The sequence below is a fragment of the Pantherophis guttatus genome, chromosome 11 (assembly GCF_059756535.1).
Source record: "Pantherophis guttatus breed Tessera chromosome 11, ASM5975653v1, whole genome shotgun sequence".
NCBI classification, from domain to species: domain Eukaryota; kingdom Metazoa; phylum Chordata; class Lepidosauria; order Squamata; family Colubridae; genus Pantherophis; species Pantherophis guttatus.
Window position 1 is genome coordinate 4285464 of NC_142073.1, and position 26699 is coordinate 4312162.

Sequence of the window (26699 nt, forward strand, 5' to 3'; positions counted from 1 at the left end):
CTCTTTACATATTTAATATACTTATATAAAAATAATATATATATAAATTTATATTTATATATAATATAAGTATTTAAACGTATATTTGTGTCTGTTTTATTCGTATTTGTGTGTCAGTGATTGCATGGCCCCTGTAGATGCCATATATAAAATAAAATAATAACATAAAATAAAAAGTAATATTATAAAATAAAGTAATATTATGGCCATTTCAGAAACCTGGCCAAGATATCTGCAGAGGCTTATCCAGGCGTCGCCAGGAATCAATATTGACTCAAAGGCAGGAAAGATTATCCTATGTATTACCATGCTCTTTGAGAGATATTAAAATAAGGTTTTACCACGAAATAACTCTCTTTCAAATCGATGCATCCGAAATCTGGTTTATAGGCACCTGTCATGTTCACGTAAAGAGGCAGGGGGAAAAAAAAGACCAAGATTGGTTTTTTTTGGTTGTTTTTATTTTGAAAGAATGAATGAAACTGGAAGAAGAAACTCAACCGGCGTTTGTACGAAGATCAGCCTGCCAGGTTTCGGGACTACGTTACCCACACGCCTCTCTGCTGAGTGAGGGTCTCCCTCGCTCCCTTCTCAACCTGCTCATTGGCTACCGCCTCGGGCGGGTGGGGTGGGGTGGCCGAAGGGTCCCTCCCGATTGGTTCGTCAGCTGCCACTCGGGGTGGCCCAGGCAAAGGTGGGCAGGGCGGAGGCGCTGGGACCCCGAGGGAGCTTACGACAAAGGTGACTTCTCCTCCCTCCTTTCTTCCCCCTCTTTTTCTTTTCTTTTCTTTTTTTCCTTTTCTTTCTTGCGTTCCTGGACTGACGCTTCCCAGAGCGTCCAGGTGAGCCAGTTTGTAGGACAGGCCACCTCTAGGGGGAGGAGCAGAGCCGTGCATCCTCCTCCTTTTTTTTTTGCAACCCTTCCTCCAACCCCCCCCCTTCCATCTCCTTGCCTTGCCTTTGCAGCGCATCCTTTGCCTTGCCCCCCACGCCGCCAGTCTCCCCCTCCCCAACTGGCCCGCGTTGCAAAAGGAGTTTCTTTGCGTCTGGATCGGGACTTTGCTAAGGGCAAGTTGCGGATGGCAGCGCCGGCTATTCGGCTGAGACTTTTTCTTTTTTTCTTTTTTGGTTTTCCTTCCTTCCCTCTCTATCCGTCTCCTTCCTTCCTTCCTTCCTTCCTTCCTTCCTTCCTTCCTTCCTTCCTTCCTTCCTTCCTTCCTTCCTCCCTCCCTCCCTCCCTCTTCCTTCCTTCCTTCCCTCTCTATCCTTCACCTTCCTTCCTTCCTCCCTCCCTCCCTCCCTCCCTCCTTCCTTCCTTCCTTCCTTCTTCCTTCCTTCCTCCCTCCCTCCCTCCCTCCCTCCCTCCCTCCCTCCCTCCCTCTCTATCCTTCGCCTTCCTTCCTTCTTTCCTTCTTTCCTTCTTTCCTTCTTTCCTTCCTCCCTCCCTCCCTCCTTCCTTCCCTCTCTCTTTCTCCTTCCTTCCTTCATCCCTCCCTCCCTCCCTCCCTCCCTCTCTTTTATCTCTCTTTCTGTCTCTCTCTCTTGCTTCACTGTCTAAAGAGAGCCCCTTGCCTTTGCAATCTGCAATCCGGGCTCTTCGCGGCGGCTGGTGGCGGCGGCGGCTGGAGCGCTCCGCATATGCGGCTCGCCCTTCGGCCGCTCTTCGGCTGCTTGGATGGGGCAGAGGCAAAAGGGGGGGGGGGTGTCAAGCAAGGTTTCACACCCAGCTCTCTCTCTCTCTCTCTCTCTCTCTCTCTCTCTCTCTCTCTCTCTCTCTCTCTCTCTCTCTCTCTCTCTCCCTCCCTCCCTCCCTCCCTCCCTCTCTCTCTCTCTCTCTCTCTCTCTCAGCAGCTTGGCGGGGGCCGTGCAGAGTGCAGGAAGGCGGGTAAGTCGCAGGAGTTGCTGAGCCCCGGAGAACAATGAATGGGGCGCGCGCGTGCGTTTCCACGGCCCCCTCCCCGTCCGAGGCTGAAACTGTGCTTACTTGGTGTCTAGACGCACGTGGGTGGGTTTTGTAGGGCGGTGGGGTGGCTGGGTGCAGGCAATGCCAGAGGAGACGGCTGCAGATTATTCTGAAAGGAGGGTTTCCAAATAGGCTTGCGTGTCTGTGCCTTTCTTTCTCTCTCTCTCTCTGTGTGTGTTGTTTGTAAATGCACACTGGGGGTAGGTGGGAAATGTGTTTGGGCAGAGTGCCAAAATTGCAGAGCGCCCAATCAGCCAAATGTGTCCATATGCCAGCACAGTTCTTTGCATTGTCTATGGAGGTTCTCAATCATCCAGATCGTGGTTGTCCCAAAGGTGCTTTTACCCCCCAAAAAGGCAACTGGACTTTCTAGTTTCTTTTTTTTTTCCCCTTGAAAACGTTTCGTATCTCATCCAAGAAGCTTTTTCTTCTCTTCTTCTTCTCATCATCCCAGAAGCTTCTTGAATGAGAAGCGAAAAGATTTGAAGGAAAAAGAAAACCCTCAAGGAAGTCCAGTTGTCTTTTGCAAAAAGCACCTTTAGGATTTTTATTTTTTGCATTGAAGGGACTTGTTGTGAATGCACGCTATTAATTGGGTCAGTGCATGGTGTGAAAAGTTATGCTTGGACTATAGTTAGATCTTGGTTTAATTGAGGATGGTGTTTATTGTGTTTTATTTTATTTTGAGAAATTCCAGTTAGCTAGCATCCTTTTAATCTTCAACTCACGGTTTCTAAACTGCAAGAAAAGCTCACACAGAGCTGAAGAAGCTTCTGAGATGAGAAGCGAAACGTCTTCATAGCAAAACCGTAAAGTCCAGTTGCTTCTCGAAAAAGCACTTTTGGGACTTGTATGACGGAGAATCTCAATAGACATTGCAGATTAACGCACAAGCATAACCAGAGAAAATATGTATTAGTACATAATTGGCATAGCTATTGCACACATATAGTTATATACTTGCAGTAACTTCATGACTTTTACAAGTCTATAATTCCCAAATTAAGTGGTTAATGAAAACCCAGTTAAATTAAATCAAACTTCCAGAATCTTAAGAGGAAAGTAATTTCCCCCCCCCGAGATCATTATTTTTTCCCCATCCATGTGTGAGAATGTGTTCCTTAATTTCCAAAAACGTCTGTTGTTTAAAAGAAAGCTAAAATTCACATCCTGTAAAAAAATAAATAAAGATAGTGTAAGATTTCATTTCTGGAAACATGCACAAAATGGCATGTTTCCAGAAATGCACCACATTTCTTGCCATTCTTACACACTCGATCCACACAGGTGTGCCCTTTGATCAGTTTTTAAAAGGTAAGTGGTACAATTATTGGTCATTTTTTTAAAAAAACTCCCACTTTCTTTTCACTCCCCATCTCTAAAAAAGCTTCTATCATAATTCACAGCTCTGTATCTGGGTCAGTAAATTAGAAATCCTTTTGCATATCAAAATTTCAATGCTAATAACAACTTTTCTGCATCGGTATCTCTAGCCTATTTAACCTCTTCATACAAATTCTACTTCTAAATATCTGTATCTTAAACTTGCATCTTCATCTAACTTATCTTGACTTCTGTTTACAATTCGATCTCGTAACAAAAACATCCCTTAAGTTTTATGTTTACTCTCCAACAGGAATACCATTTATTCCATATTAAATAATTATTATTAGTATTGAAATTTCGATATGTTGGTTTTTGGTTGTTTATATTTTTTGTTTTTGTGTGTGTGTTTGTGTTTTATTCTTGCTTTTTTGTGTATTATGTTTCTTTTTTGTACTGTGTATTTTAATCTTTGGAAGTTGAATAAATATTATTTTTTTAAAAAAATTCTTTTGCAATATTTTTAGTGTATTTAACAATGCCTCATGCATGAGAGAGAGAGAAACACACACACAGGGAGAAAGAAATTCCGACGAATAACTTAATTTGTTTCTTGCCTCTGTCTTCCTACAACAGAAGGTAGAAATGTCTCGGAAGGGCTTCCATTTACTTGGTGACTTGGGAAAAGGTAAGAGGATTATTATTTCACCATTCTGTTTGGGTGCTTTATGTTTAAACGAATAAATGGTTAAGTTTGCAAACTCCGTAACTCAGGCTCTTGAAATGAAGTCTGGCAGGTACAGGGGTGTGCGTATACAGGTAGTTCTCCACTTACGACACTTCGTTTAGTGACCGTTCGAAGTGGCAATGACACTGAGACATTGTGACTTACGACCATTTTTCACAGTTCTGACCTTTGCAGCATTCCCATGATCACGTGATAATAAAATTCAGACACTTGGCAATAGGTTCCTATTGATGACCGTCTCTGTGTCCAGGGGTGGGGGTGTTGTGATCCCCTTTTGCAACCTTCTGACCAGCCAAGTCACTGTGGGAAGTCCGATTCACTTAACAACCGGGTGACTAACTGATCAACTGTAGCAATTCACTTAACAACCATGGCAAGAAAGGTCGTAAAATAGAGGCAAAACTCACTGAACCAACATCTCACCAACGTCTCGCTTAGCAACAGAAATCTGGGGCAAGAAAGGTCATAAAATGGAGACAAAATGCACTGAACCAACGCCTTACTTAGCAACAGAAAACTCAGGCTGAATTGTGGTAGTCGTAAATCGAGGACTACCTGTGTAAACATCTTTTGCCCCTTTGCTTTGGCCACAGATCTCCTCGCCTCCCGCAATGCCAGCTTTTGAAAGCCTGGTAGATAATTTTTTGAAGTACTGAACGATTTAGTCAAAGCCTACTCCGCTGTGGTTGTCACCTCTGTTTTGCATCAAACTGCAAAATGCATTTCTTCAAAAATCTCTCTCTCGCGCTCTCTCTCTTTTTTTTAATGCTTTATCTGCACATTGATAGATTGCGTGCGTGACCGGGCTGGAGTGAGATGTACCTGGGAAGGCAATGTATTTTTTTTTTTTTAACCCAAGGCCCACAGAGAGAAAAGACCCAGATCTAATCTCCTTTTCGTGGGGCTGTTGGGCTCCAGCTGATTAAAGGAAAAGGGGAAGTTTGATGGGGAAGTTTTTTCCCCACCTAGATGCTGTAGGTTGTTGCTTCCACAGATCGCTTTGATAAACCATGAAAAACCATAAATACCATGCTTGGGAAGTTTTCTTCCCTCTCGAAATAGATGAGTTGTATTGTGTTGGTGTGTGTGTGTTTGTGTGTGCACTGAGAGAGCTCAACCAATCTCATTGTACATATGTTGTACACTGACAATAAAGATTTGATTTGAATTGAATTGAATTGAGGTGGAAATTGATCACGGTTCTGAATTGGTGTTTTTCTCACTGTTTTTTTTTTAAAAGAAGTATTTAGAATAACAGAGTTGGAAGGAACCTTGGAGGTCTTCTAGTCCAACCCCCTGTTCAAGCAAGAAGCCCTATACATTTCAGACAAATGGTTGTCCAATCTCTTCTTAAAAACTTCCAGTGTTCGAGCACTCAAAACTTCTGCAGGCAAGTTGTTCCACTGGTTATTTGTTCTCACTGTCAGGAAATTTCTCCTTAGTTCTAGGTTGCTTCTCTCCTTGATAGGTTTCCATCCATCCTTTCTTGTCTTGACTTCCTAATGCTTTGGAAAATAGGTTGACCCAGAATAAGAGAATAACAGAGTTGGAAGGGACCTTGGAGGTCTTCTAGTCCAACCCCCTGCTTAGACAGGAAACCCTATACCATTTCAGACAAATGGTTGTCCAATCTCTTCTTAAAAACTTCCAGTGTTGGAGCACCCAAAACTTCTGGTGGCAAGCTGTTCCACGGGTTAATTGTTCTCACTGTTGGGAAGTTTCTCCTTAAGTCCAGGTTGCTTCTCTCCTTGATTAGTTTCCACCCGTTGTTTCTGGTCCTGCCTTCAAGGGCTTTGGAGAATAGCTTGACCCCCTCTTCTTTTTTTGCCAAACATTTTCAGGGTAGCATGTCGGCATCTTCACGACAAGGGTTGGACTGGCTAGGTAGTCCTCGATTTACGACCACAGTCATGGCCAGAGTTTCCATTGCTAACGAAGCTGGTTATTAATAGCAATAGCATTGAGACTTATGCAGGTAATTCTCAATTTACAACAGTTCGTTTAGTTCAAAGTTACAACAATGGTGAAAAAAAAGAGACTTAGGACCATTTTTCACAGTTATGACCGTTGCAGGTCACATGATGTACATTTGGTTGCTTGACAATTAACTCCATTTATGACGGTTACAGAGGTGGGATTCAGCCGGTTCAGGCCGGTTCTGGAAAACCGGGTGTAAATTTTACGTCCAGTTCAGCGAACCGGTAGTTCTGATGACTGGCTGGCCTCCGTCCACCCCACCTCTCCCCTCCCAGGAATCCCCACGCAGCCCGTTTTGGATCCCAGGTAAGTGCAGAGGGTGCGTGGAGTCCAGGGAGGTGGAAAACGGGCCTCCCAAAGGCTCATGGAGGGCGAAAATGGGCCTGTTTCCTGTCCCGGAGTCATGTACCTGTTTTGAAAAAATGTGATTTTGTGGCTCCCTATGCTCACCCTTACTGCCCAGCCTTCCTTCCCCTCTCCCACTATGGGAAAAGTAGAGAGGGATTCCTCAGGAGATTGATACAGTTCCAACATCAACTTGTCTGCTACAACAAAGAAGCGTGTGAATTTTCCCCTCTGCCCTATGGCCACCCACAGCGTTAATAACTTCCAGGAAAGCTGAACCCATGTCTTCTAGACGAAACCCTGCCCTCTAGCCATGGCCTTCCCAACTCCATCTCTTGGTTGCCACCATAAACGTGTCTTTAATTTGACAGACGGGAATTTTGAGCAGGATGTCCCGAATGTTGAGTTGCGATCCAGAGATGCTGAGGTTGCGTCGAGGTCTGTGTTTGTACTGGAAGGACCCGAAATCTCTTTCTCCCTCAGGAGGCAAACCCTGTCTAGACTGTCTCACCCCAGATGGCACCTCATTTAGGAAACTGGATTTCTTGACACAAGCCTTCCCCTGCAAACAGAAAAATTAGATCTCAGGGAGGTGCCTAGACGTGACCACTTTATGAATATTAATTGTCTGCAGGGTGGTAGCCCGGATACTTGCTGTGCCCTACATTCCTTTGGTGGCTTTTCTCTGGTGCTCCCCATGGATATTTTGATGCCGTTCTCAAGGTAGAAAATGGCACTCAGCAGTTGTTTTATCCGTAGGGGTGACCCAGGGCTGAATGTCCCATCATTCATTGCAGAAAAATATCTTCGGCAGCCATATTGGTTTTTGACTTTCCTGTTGAGAAAAAACCTAGAAGGACCATCTCTAAGGGATCTTTCCAGATTGAGAAGTAGATCAGCAAGGAGGCTGCAGATGGATGGAGGAACATATCCCTTGAAATGACAGATAGATAGATAGAAGACAGATAGATGAGATGGATGAGATAGAGTGATAGATAGATAGATAGATAGATAGATAGATAGATAGATAGACAGACAGATAGATGATAGATAGATAGATAGATAGATAGATAGATAGATGATAGAGCAATAGATAGAGCGATAGATAGATAGATGATAGATAGATAGATAGATGATAGAGCGATAGATAGAGCGATAGATAGATAGATAGATAGATAGATAGATAGATAGATATCCTGTTTTCCCCAAAATAAGACATCCCCTGATAATAAACTCAATCAGGCTTTTATGCGCATAGCAATAAGGCCAAGCACTTATTTCAGGGTTCAAAAAAAATAAGACAGGGTCTTATTTTCAGGAAAACACGGTAGATAGATAGATAGATAGATAGATAGATAGATAGATAGATAGATAGACAGACAGACAGACAGACAGACAGACAGACAGACAGACAGATGGAATGATAATAGATGGATGAGACAGACAGACAGACAGACTGACAGACAGACAGACAATCTGCTGTTTCCCGGCAAAATAATAAACTTAAAAACACAACCCAAAAGGGATTCTCTTAGGCACCCCAAGACAATATAGAATCCTCTTTCATGGGAAAAAAAAAAAGAATAAACTTAGAAACCCAACCCAAAGGGATTCTACGCAATCTCTAAGCCCCCCCTCCCCCCCCCCCAAGAATAAGGGTGACAATACAGAATCCTCTTTCACAGAGGAAAGAGAAATGTTCAGGAGAAGCAGAGGGCATGTTCTGGCACACTCTGTGGAGGAATAAATTACTCATTTTGACTTGGCAAAAGAGATGAGCTGTTAAAAGTGGCACGAATCCCCCTATCAGACGCTAGAACCAGTTTAAAATACCTTGAAACAAGTACAGATAATAATTAAGAAGTATCTGGGTGTTGGTGTTGATTTGGTTTAGGTTTTTTGGCCAGGCACACCTGAAAGACGGCAGCGTTGGCATCGGCCATGTCTCCTTAGGAATGTCGTTGATGACGTTGGGCTGTCGAAAGCCTTTCTTCTCAAAGGAATCTTCCAACCCACGAGATACCATATCTCAAAAAACGATCTGAGCAAATTAGGCCACCGAGCTGCAGTCAATTTAAACAAACACGCCCAAGGGGTGGGGGGTGGGGGGGTTGAAATTCGGTACAAAAACTCAGGATAATAACATCTAAACCACCGACAAATCATCATCACGAGATGAACGGTGGTATTCCAAATCTTGTGGAGAAATGAGCCAGGCAAGAGACACTTGTAAGTAAATTAGATACTTGCAAATAAAGGAGGAATTTCCTGACAGTGAGAACAATTAATCAGTGGAACAACTTGCCTCCAGAAGTTGCGAATGCTCCAACACTGGAAGTTTTTAAGAAGAGGTTGGATAACCATTGGTCTGAAGTGGTGTAGGGTTTCCTGCCTAATCAGGGGGTTGGACTCGAAGACCTCTAAGGTCCCTTCCAGCTGTAGTCTGATTTAAATTCTTATGGTGCCGGAGGATTCTCCCTGGGTATGAAATTCCACAGTCTAGGTGTGGCAATGGAGAAGGTTTTATTTTGAGTTTCCTGTGGACCTCGGTTCTCCACACAAACCATGTTTGCTTTTAAAGGTCAGCCTTGCAGGCTCAACCATATTGAAATCTAGGTAGTAATTTCTGAGTAAGAAAATGTTTTTTTTTCCAGCGCTTGTGGTTTCAGGAAAGGTGGATAGCAAGAGCTATTTTGAAAACAAGTCTGGAAACAAACCGGCAAACAATACAAATACAATCAATGGAGGTGCTATTTGTATCAATAAAGAGATGTGGTAAGAAGTTTAGGTAGAGCTGAACTTTTGGGGCAGGGTTGAAGTTTCGAGGAATATTTATCTTTTTAATTTCTGGCAAATCTTTTCCAAATAATTGGGGTGTGCGTGCGTGTATGTGTGTGTGTGTGTGTTTGTGTATTTCTATTGTTTTAACTGGAAGAAAATAGACTTAGCCGGTTGAGTTGCTTCAATTACGCAGGAGTTAAAGATGTATGTATAACTCTCCTGTCGTAACACTCTATTTTACATGGAAGAATTATCTCAGTATCACTTGACTTCTCCACGGAAAACATGAGAACCTCTCATAAATACTATTTAGTCCAGGGGTGTCAAAGTCAAGGCCCGCGGGCCGCATTGGGCCTATGGGGTGCTTAAATCCGGCCCGTGGGGCTGGAAATATCAAAGAACTGGCCGCGGTGCCTCTGGCGCCTAAAACAGGCTGTGTGGGGGGGGGCACCTCATTTTCACCCTCCATGGCCTCCTGCAGGACTCTGCCGGCTGAAAATGGGCTGAAAAACGGGCTGAAAACAGGCCAAAAACAGGCTGAAAATTGGGCTGAAAACGGGCCCAAAAACAGCCAGCAGAGGGTGAAAATGAGGCACAGAGGGGCCACGGGTGGACTCCCCATGCCCCATTTTGGCCGGCAGGGTGCTGTAGGAGGCATCTGTCCTGTCCTCCCCATCTCCACCTCCCCGCCAGCCCGCAGAGGAGAACTATAATGCTGATCCAGCCCTCAAAGAAATCCAGTTTGACACCCCTGATTTAGTCCATAGAGGTTAGGTGGTTATAATACATTTATCATGACGATAATAATAAGATACTTATAAAATATTATTGTCATGATAAATTTATTATAACCACCTAACTTCTATGGACTAAATAGTGTTTCTCTTTTCTTAGGTTAATCCTCCTCCTTTGGGGTGAACGTTTTTCTGGTTAACCAAGCTGCTCCATCTGAAAGTGATCAAATGAGGGGTTCTTTAGAAAGTTCTTTAGATCATCTTGAGGGAGCATTGGAGAGCATTTTCTTCTTCCCCACCCTTCTCGGTAGCCACATTTTTCCCTTGTAAAGTGGGACACACCCTTTTGCCTTTTCTTTTATTTCTCCTGTTGCCGGTTGGCAAAATTACTTGAATGCAGATAGTTTTTCGAGGGCTGGTTAGGAACAGCTGAATTTGCAAAAACCAATTGGAAGACGATGCTTGAGGCATCGCCATCCAAGGATTGTATCTCCAGTTGTCCATAATTTTCACAGAAGGTTTGTTGTGGTTGTGGGTTTACCCATTAGCTTTTAACCTTCTCTTCTCTTCTCTTCTCTTCTCTTCTCTTCTCTTCTCTTCTCTTCTCTTCTCTTCTCTTCTCTTCTCTTCTCTTCCAGAGAGTCTAGCAAGGCTGAGCTGAATCCTCTGTGGAAATAGCATCAGACAACCTGTCAAATGGATGGAAACAGATGAAAAACACGGTTTATGTTGAAGACAAGAGAGCCACCTAATGTTTTTTAGCATTGCTTAGTATTCAGCTTCATCTAGTGGAGGCCAAGCAGGTTTTGTTTATTTATTGATTCTATTTTTTTTTAAAGGAAAAAAAATCTTTTTCCGCTTTTCTGCTTCCAAAGCACTCCTAACGGTGAACACAATCATTAAAAAGAGAAGTTAGAAAAGAGAACCAATATTTAAAACGATTGCTTCAAAAGAGAAAGGAAAAGAAAAGATCCCCTCCACCAAACAGAATAAGAATGATAAAGAAATAACATGCATCACATTCATCCAGAGGTAAACAATTCTTTTTTTTTTTGTATACATATATATATATATATTATTTATAAGCATTTTTGAATATAGTGTATGAATGCAGGGTATGTCAGTTTCACAAACAAAGACCAGAATAAAAAAAAGATATTAACACAGGAACTCATAACTAGTAACAATAACAGTAACTATAATATGATAACACTTGTATTAGATATTAGATATATATTTATCCCAGAGCTATCATTGCACTCAACAATGAACTAAAAGGCCACCATCGGTGAGCTGTTGGACAGCATTACTTGGTCTGTTGTGTGGATGTTTGGGTGGTTTAGGGGTGGGGAATTGTGGTGGGTGGGAGTGTTTGGGGATTGTTATGTGTGTTGGACCTGGTCTTTGCGTGTTAAGTGAATTTCGTTGTATGGGTATACTGTGTATACACGTACAATGACAATAAAGTTATTATTATTAGTAGTATATAATTGTAATAGTTTAACCAAATAGTTTAAATTGGGTTTTCTTATATCTATTTACATTTTGTAGATTATCATACTTACAGTTGAAAACCATCTCTTTTTTCCTCTTAATTCCTACCTATTTTCTCTATCCACTCATAAAAAACTGTTCCATATCCGGTAGTATTCTGAGTCTTCTTTATCTTTAATTTTAAAAGTAAACCTATCCATTTCAGCATATTCTAAAATTTTCCGAATCGCTTCTCCGTCTGGCGGAGTGTTTTCATTTTTCCAGTATTTAGCAAATATAATCCTTGCCGCTGTCAGTATATGTAAAACTCAATACGTGGGTCCCTTTATCGTAACCCTCTGGTATTATTCCCAACAGATATAATTCTAATTATGACGTAAACAATTCTAATGGTCTCCAAATACACAACCTGGCAACACTGAGATTTTCTTTGTGAAATGAAAGGATATAGGTATTGAGAAAGGGGAAGAGAAAAGGGGCTGGGGTGGGGGGTGGTGACATGATGGAAGCCCGTCCCCTTTAATAGGTGCTCGCAAGCATTCTCAAGAAAAATACTTTTCAAATCACAGCACGGTGACGGCCATTTTGTTCGTTCGTTTGTGGATTACACTTGTATGCCATCCATCTCTCGTCTGAGAGAAACTCTGGGTGGCTTTATGAACATTTTGCAGCTTTGGGATACCTCTGGAATGACAGGCCGAAGAAAAATGTCTAAATTACTATGATATAGCATGTTTTGCTAAGGGCAAGTCTAAAAGAAGAGTTTGCCTTTTGCCTCTGTAGGTTCCCCCTTTGGTAAAGAGCGAAAGAATCCATAGAAAGATAAAGTCTTTCTCGTTTTTTTTTTGGCATTCAGTACATAATTTTCTGTCTGTCTGTCTGCCTGCCTGCCTGCCTGCCTCTCTCATCTCTCTCTCTCTCTATATATATATATATCTATATCTATATCTATATATATCTATATATCTATATCTATATCTATATCTATATCTATATCTATATCTATATCTATATCTATATCTTCTCTCTCTCTCTCTCTCTCTCTTATCTTCTAACATCTATCCTCCATCTATCCTCCATCCTTCCATCATCCATCCATCTATCCATCCATCCATCTGTCTCTATCCATCTATCTACCCATTCATTCATTCACTCTATCTATCCATAACATGACAAGATTAAAAAGAAACATTCCACAATTTAAACCATTCGTATTATTTTTAAAAAGCCAGGAGGAAGCATTAGTAGCTACTGTATGAGCAATGAAGCCACTCCACTAAAAACCAACATTTCCTTGACACCCTGAAGCCTGTGGACACAGCCAGCTTTTGAGGAACTTCTGAGAGAACATCAAGGATGGGGCCAGTCTCATTTCAGGGGTGGGGGTGATGTTCCACAGGGTGGGGTAAAACAGCAGAAAAGGCCCATCGGCAGGGTCCCATCAGTGGTAGCTTCTTAGCAGATGAGACCTTCAACATACTACTTCTGCTGGGCCTGCCTATCATCTTTATAGACCTCAACCTTAAATTCTACTAGCCTTCAAGTGTCTGATGCAAGCTTGTTGGTGAAATGAGACACCACCAGAGCAAACTTGAGTTAGGAATTTCCCTTCCCCTTTCTTTCTTTCTTTCCTTCTTTCTTTCTTTCTTTCTTTCTTTCTTTCTTTCTTTCTTTCTTTCTTTCTTTCTTTTTTTCTCTCTCCCTCTCTCTCTCTCTCTTTCTCTCTCTCTCTCTCTTCAGAGTCTGCAAATTGGAAGCAGGTTACGAAGTGAAGGTAAAACGCCAGATTGCCCCAATGTGAACGCCAGCCTGCCTGCCTCTGTCTGCATCCAACCTGCAAGCCTGATTACATTACCGAGCACAATCCATCTTCAGAGGCGAATTTATAGGGACTCAAATCATTATTGATTGGCTAGAAGCTGGGAGCTGCAGCCGAGAGACCGTAAGCCCAATCGGACAACGCCGACTTAATTCCGCAAGCATTTGCAATGGCCACTTTGTTTGTGTAGCTAAAGCTGTTGCCTCTTGCCCAGTTTGGAGCTGTGAGTGATGGAGACAGTAGCCGGGGCCTGCTAAGTGTTTAAATGATGACACCATTATGTGCCGTGATTTTCTTTCCCCCACCATCCTTTCTTCTCTGAAATGTGAGATACTGGGCAAGAATTACACCTGTTCACTCATCTCCTCTGAATCTCCACTCGGCTGGCGATGAGGGGGGAATGATGATTGATTTGTTTGTGACAGATTGCAGGAAACAACCATTGATTTTTCAATATTTTTGCCTGAAAATTATTTACAGTTGTAACCATGGGGATGTCTTTCCATGGGCTGTCGGCTTCTGAAAGACGCCAAGATAATATTCCCTACTCCCTGACAAGACAAATTACCTGTAATGACTGCAGTAGCTGAAGGGTATACTTTTATTTTAAAATATGTCAATAACTGCAGTGACTAAACGAATATTGATTCAGCATAATGAAGCCTGAATAATGCGAAAATGGGATCTTCAAGGGAAGGGGAGAAGGAGAGATTCCTCCCCCCTCCTTCCTTCCTTCTTTCCTTCCTTTCTTCTCTCCCCCTTTCCCCCCCCCCTTTCTTAGCTTGTAGCAAAGAAGCCTTTTCTTCTTTATGGCCGTCGGTTGAAAATGTGCAACGTTAAAAGCATTTTCATGGATGAACAATGGGAGACAGTTTGGATTTTGTCGAGAGCCTCAGTGGACAACGTCCTTCTAAAATAAAGGAACCTTCTAAGTTAAGTCATCTGAGTGGAAAAGCAAAGACTTCACACCTGAATTCTTCAAAGGTTGGAATTTTGGGTTAAGGGGTAATGACTGAAGAATCGAAGCATCGATTAGATGCTCTCAAATTTATTCTTAGCAATCTCTCTCCAAGCACTTCTGTGGGAATTGAATGGTTGACTTTGCAATTCTGGGCTCTCCATCCACCATGGATCTGGAGAAGAATGCAAGGGAAGAGTTTGACCTGGTGGGACTACAGGGCTGCTACCACAAAAACATGGATCCAAGCAGGACCAACGTGTGGTCAGCACTGGGACAAAGCTGAAGACCTTCTAGCAACATCTGGAGGATGGTAAGGAATCAAAACATGGGAAGCTTCCTTCCTTCTAGCATGAATGACCCCAGATGCATTTCTTGGAAATATCCTTACAGATGTGGTACAGAACGAAGGTAAAGATTTATATTCTTATTTTGTGGGCAGGAGAGATCTCCAAAGTATTTTATTACTGGGTGAATGCTGTTGGTGGAAAATTAAGGATGACTGTAAGGATTATGAGCAGGAAAACCTTTATTTTAGCTTTCCATAGTTCCATTATAGCTGTGATACCCGCTCCTGTGACATTTATGGCTTAATTTTATAAGTGCCCATGGAGTATTTGGGGGATAAAATCTTTTAGAATTCCTGCATCGTATTAAATGGTCTGGGGTGCTGTTTGCAAACTAATAATATAAGATTGAGATTCAACTGTCTGCTCAATTTCAAAGACTTTAAAAAGTTGGAACAGGTTTTCAGCAATTCAAGCGTGTCCAATATCTCTTTGATTAAAGGTTTAACGAAGGGTTTTTCATTTGCGTTGTGTGCCTGCACGTATATGTATAAAAGTATGTAAGAGAAGATTATTAGTAGGAAAAAGAACCAAATTGTGAGCGATAATAATTACTGTGAAACTGATGCAGACTGAAGATTGAACCTTTATTTTTCCATTTTAAACTGAAGGCGCAATGAAAACACAAACCCCTCGCGTCTGTTTTCTTTCTGCTAAAGATGGCAGGATATTTTTCTTTCACGCAGTTCCATTTTGTGTGCATTTGTTATGCTTATTCCACCCTGATCTGTAAAAAAAACATATCTGTATAAATCCATTTCTTCTTTGAAAACTCACTCTTTTCTTGAAACCCGTCTCATCCATTTTATCTTCAGCATCCTTGGCATTTTTAGAGGAGGTGTGTAGATATTTCTCTTTCTTTTCCGATGGAAAGAAAGAAAGAGGAAAAAACAAAAGTTCCGTGATTTATTTGCCTTTTTGCAAATAAATAGAAGGCACCTATCTCGGCCTCTCTTTTCTAAGTGAATTCATTTTATTCCACTCGTCTAAGGCGAGCTCTGGTTTTCTAGCTAAGATGATGTCCTTGGGATGCTGGGAACAGCCGGAGCTGGTGATTTCGTACATAATTCACAAGCAGTGGAAGCTTCCCGCTCCCTCTTTATTTATTGTGTACGTACATTTCATTTCCAGCTTGGTTCAGGTTGCTTTCATTTGATCCGTTTGCCATTCTGACCTGCCGTATTTTATGGGGGTGTCCTTCTGAAGGCCACTCCTTTCAGTTGTGTGGCTTAGCGTAAAAGAAAACGGAAGTCAGCTGAGAGAAGGCAGCCCAGGGCCTGTCCTGAATGGATTATACAGAGCAGGGGTGGGCTACCGGGGGTTCACAGGGGTTCGGGAGAACCTCTAGCTAAGATTCTGTGCATTTCAGAGAACCTCCAAATCCCACTCCTGGCTGCCCCCCATCCCCTCCCAGGAGTTCCCACATGGCCTGTTTTGGATGCAGGTAAGTGCAGGGTGCACGCAGAGGCTCGGCGAGGGTGAAAAACCAGCCTACCAGAAGTTTGGGAAGGCTGGAAACAGGCCTGTTTCTGGCCTCCAGAGGGTCTCCGGAGTCTGCGGAGGCCATTTTCACCCTCCCAAAGACTCGAGAAAAGCCTCCGGAGCCCAGGGAGGGCAAAAACGCCCTCCCCACCGCCATGGTGCAGGAGGCTGACTAGGCCATGCCAGTGGTGGGTTTCAAAATTTTTTACTACCAGTTCTGTGGCTGTGGCTTGGTGGGTGTGGTATGGCTTGGTGGGTGTGGCTTGGTGGGCGTGGCAGGGGAAGGATACTGTAAGATCTCCATTCCCACCCCACTCCAGGGGAAGGTTACTGCAAAATCCCCATTTCCTCCCGATCAGCTAGGACTTGGGAGGCAGAGAATAGATGGGGGTGGGGCCAGTCAGAATTTTTACTACCGGTTCTCCAAACTACTCAAAATTTCCACTACTGGTTCTCCAGAACTGATCAGAACCTCCTGAAACCCATCTCTGGGCCACACCCACCATGGCCACGTCCACCCAGCAACCAGGCTGAGAATCTTTTGCTAAAATATTTGAAGCCCATCCCTGATACAGAGGTCTAGGAGTCAATTCCCCTCACCAGGGTCCCTAGATCCAGGATGAGATGTGATTGTCGATCATTCACTCCAAGGAACTGTGTTCTCCCTCTCTAGATCCTGTTGCTGGATCAATGCTAGCATTTCCAGTAAAGTATTAATAATAACAGAATACCAGAATAGCATAATTGGATTATTTTCCATCCATTGAATACCAGAAATGATAAGTACCAAACAATTTTTTCCCATAAGAAATAAAATAGTGAGTCACAAGGCAGTTGACAGTGACACATTATAGCTTATGTGTTGAGTACCAAACAAATGATGAGCACTGGGATAAAATTTTCTCATCAAAATGCACTGAGTACCAAATTCGATGAGTTTCAAAGCAGTTGAGTATCAAGGTAACACTGTACTAGCCATGGAGATAAATCTGAATGAAGCAACTAATGAATAGTTGGACTGCTATTGCATGGTATCCCTTTTACACATATGTAGACTTTATTTTTTCTTTAATAGGCAAACTTCTGATCCCAGTAAAAAATACTTTTCCCCACCTGGCACCTCCCAAACTGGACCCTTTGACTGAGATATTTCGGGAATGGAAGCTGCAAGGTGAGAATTGCGAAGGCTTGTGGAGAAACTTATTTATTTTTATTTTATTTATTTATTTGTCAAGCATATATAAGATAACAGGTAAAAGTATAAACATAATTTGAATACATGAAAAGAGTAAGAATAAAAAGGAATATTATTAGGACAGGGACGGTAGGCACACTGGTAAACTTATGCATGCCCCTTACAGATCTCTCTCTCTCTCTCTTTTTAATTTGATTTATATGCCATCCTTCTCCGGAGACTCAGGGAGGCTTATAATGCATTAAGCAATAGCCTTCATACTTTTGTATGTTTATACAAAGTCACCTTATTGCCCCCACAAACTGGGCCCTCAATTTACCTACCTTAGAAAGGATGGAAGGCTGAGTCAACCTTGAGCCTGGTGAGATTCGAACTTACAGTAATTGCAGACAGCTGGTGTTAATCACAATGTTATCAGTCTGCTGAGCCACCAGGTCCTTAGGAATAGGTTGAGGTCAACAGTAGACAGTCTAAGGTTAAAGTTTTGGGGGTTGGGGGATGAAACCACAGAGTCAGGTAGTGCATTCCAGGCATTGACCACTCTGTTACTGAAGTCATATTTCTGCAATTGAGTTTGGAGTGGTTTACCTTGAGTTTGTATCTATTATTTGCTCATGTATTGTTGTGGTTGAAGCTGAAGTAGTTGTTGACAGGTAGGACATTGTGGCAGATAATTTTATGTACTACACTTAGGTCAGACCAAAGTCGGTGTAGTTCTAAGTTGTCTCAGCCCAAAATTCGAAGTCTGGTGACATAAAGTATTTAATTGCGGGTAGAGGAATGGAGGACGCTTTTTGTAAAATATCTCTGGACTCTCTCAATTGTATTTATGTCTGATATGCAGTGCGGGTTCCAGACAGATGAGCTGTATTCGAGAATTGGTCTAGCAAATGTTTTGTATGCTCTAGTTAGTAGTACAACATTACCAGAGAAGAAGTTACGCAAGATTAGGTTAACAACTCTTAATGCCTTTTTGGCAATGTTGTTACAGTGGGCTCTGGCACTTAGATCTTTAGAAATGAGTACTCCAAGGGCATGTTGATCGTTGCGAAGTCACTCAATACGTAGCTTCCACCCAAGCTGTTGGCAATGTCACCAGTTCATTGATGTCACGCCTCTCCTCCTGTGATTCCTCCATAGCTTTTTAAAAATTGTAGCCCCATAGAAATCATGGTCAGTAATTCCGTGTCCCAAATTGCCAAATCGGAATCGAATGTGGATACTGCTGAAGTCTCCAGTCGCCACACACATTTTTAATTATTATTTTTAATTCCTGACCTTCCAGAAAACAAGGTCTGAAATAGGCTTGTTCCTCCTGCTTCTTAATCCACCATGTGTGGCTCTGGGAGAACCATGTAGTTATCCTTAATTAAGGCAGCATAACGGGAGCCTAATGCATTTTATATATATATATCTATATCTTTAAGAGAGCATAACATTAGGTCAGCAACTCAAATCATACCTCTGTGTGCACATAATGAGCAGACATTAGAGTTTACAATTGCCATGGTGTTTGTTCAGTACTCAAGATAGAAAACAAAATGTAAACTTGGAGTAGACAGAATCCATTTTTTATGCCGATATAAATACTCCAAATAATAGGTTGGTTTTGAACTAGACTTCCTGGCTCTACAATGATTGCTGTATTCTGTGTGTAAATATTTCTAGATCCTAAAACCTTCTCTCCTGGCTTGTTTCGAAGTTCCTCTTTTCACCGCATTCCATTTTGGCCGGAGCCCACAATTTACCTTTTTAACCTAGGCTATAAATTGCCACTTCTGAACTGAAGTTCCAATTTTGGCTCGCTTGCGGCAAACAAACTGTAATGTGTTTATTAAGGAAGTAGAAGGGATGTCAGCAACAAGTCTTCCTTGTGTTTGGGACATCAGAAGGGCTCTCCTGGAGCTGACCAAAGGATGTGCTGGCTTGTCTTTGGTGCCAACAGCAAACAGCCAGATGGCTCCTGAATTGCGTAGTAGGAGGCGATGACAGTTCCACTGTTTATACCCAGGAACTTCTTTAAAAAAAGAAACTTTCTTTTCCTATTAGCTCCCAAGTCCATCCCTGAGACCTTAACGTTGTCTTCAGAGAGCCTTACCAACCTCGCTCATTAAGTTCTGTATGGTTTTTCTGTCCTAGAAGGACAGTCTTCTCAGGGGTGGGGGTGGGGCTTCTATCTAGTGGACTTTAAAAAATCAAGGACATGAAGTCCCAAAGGTGATTTTTCAGGAGGCAACTGGACTTCCTTGGGTTTTTTTTCTTTTCTTTTGAAGACGTTTCGCTTCTCACTCAAGAAGCTCCTTCAGCTCTGACATGATAGTGGGGAATGGAAGGATTGATATTCCTTGCAAACAGCTGGTCATTTGCATCCTTTTAGAGTGTCCTTGAAGCACTTGGAGGTTTATCTGCAACCTCGAAGTCACCTGAGTGGTGCTCCTGGTTCCTGTAGTCTGCAATTTTTTCCTCTGGAAATTCATTCCACTCCCACGCCATTCAAAGGGTGTTCACCCCAAATTGTATAGCTGAAAGTCTGTAGAGATTCTCAGTCATCCAGGTCAAGGTTGTCCCAAAGGTGCTTTTTCAGGAGGCAACTAGATTTCCTTGTTTTTTTTCTTTTGAAGACATTTCGCTTCTCATCCAAGAAGTTTCTTCAGATCCTTCCATTCCCTACTAACCTGTCAGAGATAGTATATATACATGATCAATCAGCTTGATCATCCACAAAGGGATAACGGAATTTAACAGCAGGAAATTCTTTTAACAGCGGTCTGACGGGCATCTTCAAAGATTATGGCAGCCATTTTGCATTATTAAGCTCCTCCCCCCCACAAAAAAACTTGTATCAAGCGATGTTCATTAAAATGCTGCTTTCAGTTATTCCCTATGCTCCCATGGCAGATAAGTGTTTACTTTCCTTGTACAACCAAACACCTGTGGCGACACAATGTCTGCCTTTGTAAAGAAGTTTGCAACACTAATGTTTAATTCCTTTGCATACGTTGCGTGCAAAATACAGACTTTGTCACCGGAGTATAATCTAGCAAGCCAGGGAGGACTGTACTTAACTCAATTTGAAAAGAACAAGGTAAGATTATTCTAGCAAATGGTACACAAATCTATAGATATATTTACATAGAGATATAGTGTATAACAGATGGATATATCTATCTGACATCATCATCACCATCTCTCTCTCTGTATATTGTCTCTTTCTCTAATATCTCTCCCTACTTCCAGTCTCTGCTTGCCTGCCTGCCTGCCTGCCTGCCTGCCTGCCTATCTATCTATCTATCTATCTATCTATCTATCTATCTATCTATCTATCTATCTATCTATATCTATCTAACAAACATCTCCCCCTCCCCTCCTCCTCCCCTCCTTCCTTCCTCCCTCCCTCTCTCCCTCCTTCCTTCCCTCTCTATCTTTCTCCTTCCTTCCTTCCTTCCTCCCTCCCTCCTTCCTTCCTTCCCTCTCTATCTTTCTCCTTCCTTCTTTCCTTCCTTCCTTCCTTCCTTTTCCTTCCTTCCTCCCTCCCTCCCTCCCTCCCTCCCTCCCTCCCTCCCTCCTCTAAATGTGCTAGAATTGGTGACGAAATTTCATTCTGTTAGCCAAATTGAATTTGCTCGGGACAATATCCCAACCCTTAAAATTATCTCAATATTTGTTACGGACTCCCTGGCGGCTGATGGACCATGGATAACTTTGAAGACTTTTTTCAGTGCTGTTGCACTTGGAACGGTCACTAAGTGAACTCAAGGACTACATATGTAGTGGGCAACCACATATGTTACATCTGAGGGCATTCTGGCCTGTCACCACAAGACCAGATGTGCATCTTGTGTTCCTTTCTTGAGTTTCTTCTGGGCTAATTAGATTCTTGTAAACATTTTCAAAAGGGATGTGGTGGCTCAGTGGCTAAGATGCTGAGCTTGTCAATCGAAACGTCAGCAGTTCAGAGGTTCGAATCCCTAGTGCCACATAATGGAGTGAGCTCCCGTTCCTTGTCTCAGCTTCTGCCAACCTAGAAGTTCGAAAGCACGTAAAAAAAATGCAAGTAGAAAAATAGGGACCACCTTTGGTGGGAAGGTAACAGCGTTCCGTGCGCCTTTGGTGTTGAGTCATGCCGGCCACATGACCACGGAGACGTCTTCGGACAGTGCTGGCTCTTCGGCTTTGAAACGGAGATGAGCACCGCCCCCTAGAGTTGGGAACGACTAGCTCATATGTGCGAGGGGAACCTTTACCTTTGAACATTTTCAGCCTGCGAACGCTCTTTTCCGTTCTTCCCCACCTCCTTAAATTCAGCCTTGCGCCCTGGGCCTGTAAACTCTTAGGATCATCTCTTGCTTCAACAGCCCTTTTTAAATTAATAGAATAACAGGGAGCAGACGAGCATATCTGTTAATTTTTCAAACCGTTTTTATTTCGCACAAATTAACGCAGGTCTTGGAGGGCAAACTGACAAGAGGTTATTGGTAAACTGTGTATTTAATTAATTGAAAAAAGAGAGAGAGAGAGAGAGAGAGAGAGACTGCGATTGCTCTCGCCGTTATTAAAAAGTCAAATCCATGTTGTTGCCAGTCCTCATTTATAATTAGCACCTGGGGGAATTAAATATTTAGCATTAGTAATATAACAACGCAAAGGACACAAATTTCTATTTTTTGCAACGAAAGCAACGCGGCGTAAGTGCGAACGCCAGAGCTGACAGCTATGACAGCCCAAACAACTTGGGATATTTCAATAAGACACCTCATCGGACAGCTAGACTTGCTGTGTTATTATTTGGGGGGGGGGAATCTGCGAGCAGAAGTCCCTCCGGAAGGGCTGTTACCCCAAGTATTTAAACGTGCTTGCCGTGCCAAACAGTTGAGCAAATGTTGTGTTGGTAAGGACTTGAAACGTAGACTTTTCCCCAACTGGCCTTTCTTTTTTTTAAAAAAAATAAAATAAAACACAACCACTCAGCTTTTAAAAATATATGTGTGTGCGTGTACTTTCCTTCCCCCCCCCCGCCCCACAAGGGGGTGTGGATGAAGGGATAAGAACACAAAGATTTGCTTCTTTTAAGTTTAATTACATTTTAAGCATCAGTGCTTTTGGTAAAACAACAGGAGAAGTTGGGCTGTGAGGCTTTAATGAGCTGCAGTTGGCAAGCAGGACCAGAAAGCCAAAGGCATTTCATCACGAAATAAATGGGATAAAAGGAGCTTCGCTTCGCTTAAGCCCAGTCTGATGGTTGAGCGAAGCTTAAACCCTTGCTTTAAAACCTGGGTCTCTTCTCAGTTTTCGGGTTTATTTAATACTCGGTCATGTCGAGACCTGTAACAGTTGCCTGTTGCGGAGGGTTTTTTTTTTTTGGAGTTTATTGTTTACGACAGACTCAGTTATGGGTGGATTTAAACCCTAAGCCCAACCTTCTGAATATGTCTTCATCTTTGAAATATTTCTTTTCTGAAAAGCCAGTCGGAGAAGCGAAAGCTGAACAAGGGGGTTAATTCAGGGGCTGCTTTGTTCTTCTTTCGAATGACAACCACCAATATCCCTAAATATCTCTCTAGACGGAAAAGACTTTCTGAAGTAGCTAGAAAGATGCCTTGTTGTCTGTAATCCTTGCGGTGTGATGTGTACAATATCCGGATTTGGGATATTATTTGAAGACTGCTCTCTATTTTCAACGCCTGTTTCTTTGGATAAGTGGAAATAAGCTTTTTTTTTTCCCTGTCACTCCCAGAAATCCTATTCAACTGTCTGCTTTTTTGAACTTCACAAGAGCCATTCAGACAAGGCCTTCCATCTGTTAATGAGTTTAATGGTACAGGTAAAAATGTTTCCATGTCTTGATATCACTTTTCTTCTTTTTTTATCTTTTGAATAGTGTGTGTGTATGCACGTATACAGGTAAGTTCCTCAGGTTACAACGGCAATTGGGACTGGAATTGGTGTCGCTAAGCATTGTGGTTGCAAAGCATGAGATCACGTGACCACATCATTTGACAAGGGGCCATCCCAGCAATCTTGGTTGCTCTCTTAACTACAGACTCACGAGGGTTACGCGAGGACCACATATGCTACCTTGGGTAGGAGGCCAGTTGGGTGACCTTGGGCCAGTCATTTCCTCTCAGCCCTAGGAAGGGAAGCAATGGCAAACCACTTCTGAAATCTTCTCAAGAAAACTGCAAGGACTGGTCCAGGGTTTCTCTGAGAATCAGACATTATGGGATGGAAGGGGGAGAAAAGATTTTCTTTGCTTGAAAATCAATTTCTGTCTCTCTCTTTCCCTCTCTCATCTATCATGTCTGTCTGTCTGTCTGTCTGTCTGTCTGTCATCTGTCTATTTCTATTTATGGCCTGTTCTCTATCATCTATCTGTCTATCAATCAATCAATCAATCTATCTATCTATCTATCCATCCATCCATCCACCCACCCACCCACCCACCCACCCACCTACCTACCTACCTACCTACCTACCTACCTACCTACCTACCTACCTACCTACCTCTGCCATCTATCTATCGATCTATCGATCTATCGATCTATCGATTGATCTATCTATCTATCTATCTATCTATCTATCTATCTATCTATCATCTATCTATCATCTGTTTATCTATCCATCTACCTACCTACCCACCATCTATCATCTGTCTATATCATCTATCTATCTATCTATCTATCTATCTATCTATCTATCTATCATCTGTTTATCTATCCATCTACCTACCTACCCACCATCTATCATCTGTCTATATCATCTATCTATCTATCTATCTATCTATCTATCTATCTATCTATCTTCTGTTTATCTATCCATCTACCTACCTATCTACCCACCATCTATCATCTGTCTATATCATCTATCTATCTATGGAGATGGGGGAAAGTACAGCTGTTCTCCAGAATGTCAAAAAGAGCGGGGCCACTGGGAAAAAAAAATTTCAAAGAAGCAAAGTCACAGCCTGTCAACAAAGATTTCAGACTTTCAAAGCATTCTATCCCAAACTTAAAATCAAAGGAGGGATACTTCGCAAATAAGTCTCAGCAGCAACCTGATATATTATCTCCCTTGACCTGCAAAACCTGAAACAGAGATCTGACATTGCAAGAGCCTCAGATCCTTTTAATCTGAGATGCCAGAAATGAAACCTAAGGACTTTGTGACCTTAGTGTCCCACTGTAAAGATTTGTGGTGGAAGTTGCCTTCATTCTTTGTGTGAGACCTGTAGGATTGTGGATGTTTTGTGGAAATCATCACCACCACACACACAAAAATCTAGGACATATGTTATATATGTTAGGGCCTATTAGAGTTCTAGATGTTTCTGAACTGCTCGAATAATATTTATTTATTAATCAAATTTACTTATGACTCAGATCTGGGTGGCCTTACTGCGCTATCGTAGCCATTCCATTCCGGTGTGTCTTTTTTCCGTGGGAATCATATAGTAAAGCCGATGTAATCTGTCAAGAACATTTTTGTACAGTGAGTTCATCCTGGAAATCAGACATGACAGGTTGCAAAGCAAATACATTGTACCTGCTTTTTAAATATAGAACCATGTGGCAACAGGAAGGACTTAGCCGCATGGGAGTAGGAGAGGAGCAAGAGATACACCAGTATATCTTTTAAGAAAGCATGGCATTTAAAAAAAAAAGGGAAAAGACAACAAACATTCCAGCTACTGTTTGTGTCTATACATTCCTGGACTAACGCCACCAAATTGTTGTGGAAGAAGTGTCAGCTTGGGCTCAGCTTGGGCCAAAATTGTTGGATAGCTACCTTAAACAAGTTGAGTAAGAAGCATCAGCCATGGGCGTCACGACTTTGCTAGAAATTCATTGCATTGTAGTTTCTCTGGTGATTTGTATCTTTCCTGGCTTCTCAGAGTCCAATTAAATTCCAAAGTGAGCTTCCAGCAGGGATCGTTGTGTCAGATTGCAAAGATTCAGGCCAGGGGTGAAATCCAGTAGGTTCTGACAGGTTCTGGAGAACCGGTAGTAGAAATTTTGAGTAGTTCAGAGAACTGGCAAATACCACCTCTGACTGGCCCCAGAGTGGGGAGGGAATGAAGATTTTGCAATATCTTTCCCCTGGAGTGGGGAGGGAAAGGGGATTTTGCAGCATCCTTACCCTGCCACACCCACCAAGCCATGCCCACCAAGCCATGCCACACCCACCAAGCAACGCCCACAGAACCGGTAGTAAAAAAATGTGGATTTCACCACTGATTCAGGCTGTTTCGAGAGGCTTTGGGGCTGTGAAAAGTTCACAACCGAAGTGTATTCCGCTTCCTTAAAACCATCGGTGACAAATGTTTCTAAGCTGTTGAAAGAGACACGGCAGAGGATCAAACCAAATAGTGCCAATGAAGTATTGAATTTTCTTTTTGAAATGTATAATAACCATGATCTAGGATCCAGGACAGTGGTGAAATGTAAAATTTGTTACTACCGGTTCTGTGGCGTGGCTTGGTGGGGGGTGGTAATGTGACTGGGTGGGCGTGGCCAACTTTTTTTTTTTTTTTACTTTTTTAAAACATTTTTTTACAACCTATTCGGGCGCTGTGGCACGCGATCGTCAGAGCCTTTTTTTTTTTACTTTTTAAAAGCAGGAAGTCACGACATCCGGGTATCACTACTGATTCTCCAAACCACCTGCCACAATCGCTACCGGATCGCCTGATCCGGTCCGAACCGGGAGCATTTCACCCCTGATCCAGGAGTAATATAAGCAGCTCAGCATTGATGTATCTCCAGCCACTGGCTCTTTAAATGGGTTCCTTTTGTTGTGCAGTGTCCTCTTCCATTCGGTATCAAGCTTATCCCAATTTTCATCAGGAGGAGAACCGTTTTCATTCCTGAACCCTGGTTTTTGTCCCTCTGTACTTTAGGGAATCCTGAATTCTATTAGCTTATCACAATGATCTTGTCTGGGGACACCAATATCAGAAGACCACGATTGGTGATCTATGACTTTCGGGTCTTCTGCTAACTCATTCACGAAGAGGACATCGGTCTTATGAGAAGAGGGAAGAACAAACTGGGTGAGACCTTGGAATTGGCAAGTTCTTTCGCTTCCTATTTGCCTACTTCTGGTCCAGGTGATGTCCCAACCCCAGCAGTTGTGGCCAACAGAAAAGGAACTCACTAATTGATTGTTTCTCAACCTTAGTAACTTTCAGTCTGGCTGGCTGTGGAATTCTGAGAGTTGGTTCATCTGTCTTAAACGTGCCAAGGTTGAGCAATCATGCACTAATTACTCAGGTGGAGTTCTACTAAGGTGCAATTGCCAATACCATGTTTCCCCAAAAATAAGACCCTGTTTTATATTTTTTTGAACCCCGGAATAAGTGCTTGGCCTTATTTTCAGGGATATCTTATTATTTTGGGGCGCGTGGAGCAAGATGGGGCTCCTCTTGCCGTCTTACCTGATTTCCAGCTCTGTCACCCTAACCAGAGGAAATGGCTGGCACTGGCTGTGCATGCATTTAAATATTTCCGGGAAGGGCTTATTTTCACGGGGGGTGGGTG

General features: G+C 42.5%; 1 long non-coding RNA gene across 2 annotated transcripts in view; it reads left to right on the forward strand.

Moving 5' to 3' along the window:
* The first annotated feature begins 659 nt into the window (after positions 1-659).
* LOC148112261 (uncharacterized) overlaps positions 660-26699 on the forward strand; it is a 51284-nt gene continuing 25244 nt past the window's right edge. Inside the window, exons 1-7 of one of the 2 annotated variants that reach the window (XR_015729609.1) lie at positions 661-741; positions 1852-1885; positions 3923-3974; positions 10510-10903; positions 12543-14553; positions 17047-17142; positions 22901-23503. This is a non-coding gene — a long non-coding RNA (uncharacterized LOC148112261). Of the gene's footprint in view, positions 742-1851; positions 1886-3922; positions 3975-10509; positions 10904-12542; positions 14554-17046; positions 17143-22900; positions 23504-26699 lie in introns of those variants that run through there. The other variant, XR_015729610.1, reaches the window with a different exon arrangement.